Source organism: Salminus brasiliensis, chromosome 15 (assembly GCF_030463535.1).
Source record: "Salminus brasiliensis chromosome 15, fSalBra1.hap2, whole genome shotgun sequence".
NCBI classification, from domain to species: domain Eukaryota; kingdom Metazoa; phylum Chordata; class Actinopteri; order Characiformes; family Bryconidae; genus Salminus; species Salminus brasiliensis.
In genome coordinates, this window is record NC_132892.1 from 35,043,598 (window position 1) to 35,045,850 (window position 2,253).

A 2,253-nucleotide genomic window follows, 5' to 3' on the forward strand; every position below is an offset into this window, starting at 1 on the left:
ACAGGAACCCTTTAGAACAGGACTTATCTAGAACACAACAAGATTTTAGAGCGACCCTGACTTTACTGCAGTGGTTGATGATGTATCCTGTTCGTAATAATAATAACAATAATAATAATAATAATAATAATAATGGCTGATCAAACATATACTGTCAGTTTCCATGAATGACCTTCTTTATTAAACTGCATATCAGTCAACTGAGCAAATGGATGGACTGTGAAAAGAATGCTGGACTCATCCAGGATTACATCAATGCTGTGCTGCAGTACTGACCAGCCCTCGCTCTTCAGTAAACTGTGGGAGCAGGTGGTGGTGGCACTTATACATTCAGTACAGTCAAATATTGGCAGTATCGAGACGATTTGATTGGAGCACTGCTGTACCTGCTGTTTATTTCCAGGAACTGATTTCCAGGAGTCCACCCCCAGTCTGTGTGGTTTCTGTCTAGCCAGTGTGAAATATCTGACTAATATACTGTAGATTTGATCACTTGATGGCAACAAATCGAATTGAGTGACTCACATGTGATCATACATCATTGAGAAGACAGGGTCTACACCACCATCATTAGCATCACTTGAGAGTCCCTCAAGGCTCAATTCTCGGGCCCCTTCTATTCATTCATAACCTCTCGTTATTGCTAATAAAATTGCTTTAATTCAGCAACTTCAAATATAGCTAGGATATCTCTAAACAGGACCCAGAGAGTTTCTCCATTAGTTTATTTTTATTTTTTTGCGCTTACTGGCTCAATAAGACCATTTTTGAGCTACAGCTTGTTCACCAATGTTCACCAAGACGAATAGAACAGAGCTAGTATCCAGTATTACTGCAGTATTAACACCCACTGTCTGTTTATTAACACCCACTGTCTGTTTATTAACATTCACTGTCTGTTTATTAACACCCACTGTCTGTTTATTAACACCCACTGTCTGTTTAACATTCACTGGCTGTTTATTAACACCCACTGTCTGTTTATTAACATTCACTGTCTGTTTATTAACACCCACTGTCTGTTTAACATTCACTGGCTGTTTATTAACACCCACTGTCTGTTTATTAACATTCACTGTCTGTTTATTAACACCCACTGTCTGTTTAACATTCACTGGCTGTTTATTAACACCCACTGTCTGTTTATTAACACCCACTGTCTGTTTAACATTCACTGGCTGTTTATTAACACCCACTGTCTGTTTATTAACACCCACTGTCTGTTTATTAACACCCACTGTCTGTTTATTAACATTCACTTTCTGTTTATTAACACCCACTGTCTGTTTATTAACACCCACTGTCTGTTTATTAACATTCACTGTCTGTTTATTAACACCCACTGTCTGTTTATTAACACCCACTGTCTGTTTAACATTCACTGGCTGTTTATTAACACCCACTGTCTGTTTATTAACATTCACTGTCTGTTTATTAACACCCACTGTCTGTTTAACATTCACTGGCTGTTTATTAACACCCACTGTCTGTTTATTAACATTCACTGTCTGTTTATTAACACCCACTGTCTGTTTAACATTCACTGGCTGTTTATTAACACCCACTGTCTGTTTATTAACACCCACTGTCTGTTTAACATTCACTGGCTGTTTATTAACACCCACTGTCTGTTTATTAACATTCACTGTCTGTTTATTAACACCCACTGTCTGTTTAACATTCACTGGCTGTTTATTAACACCCACTGTCTGTTTATTAACATTCACTGTCTGTTTATTAACATTCACTGTCTGTTTAACATTCACTGGCTGTTTATTAACATTCACTGGCTGTTTATTAACATTTACTGGCTGTTTATTAACATTCACTGTCTGTTTAACATTCACTGGCTGTTTATTAACACCCACTGTCTGTTTATTAACACCCACTGTCTGTTTATTAACATTCACTGTCTGTTTATTAACACCCACTGTCTGTTTATTAACATTCACTGGCTGTTTATTAACATTTACTGGCTGTTTATTAACACCCACTGGCTGTTTATTAACATTTACTGGCTGTTTATTAACATTCACTGCCACTTTACAGTTTACAGAATGGGTTAAAATGTATTTTTATGCTACCTGAGTAAAAATCAGTCAGTGATAAGATACCCAGCCCTCGCTTGTTTTTAAAAATTAAAATTTCATTTGTTTATGTTTATTTTCATGCTGTTTTTATTTTTGCTTTATTACCTTTATTAGAATTGCTGTCATTGATTAAATGAAAAAGTAAACAAACCTATCTTGCTTT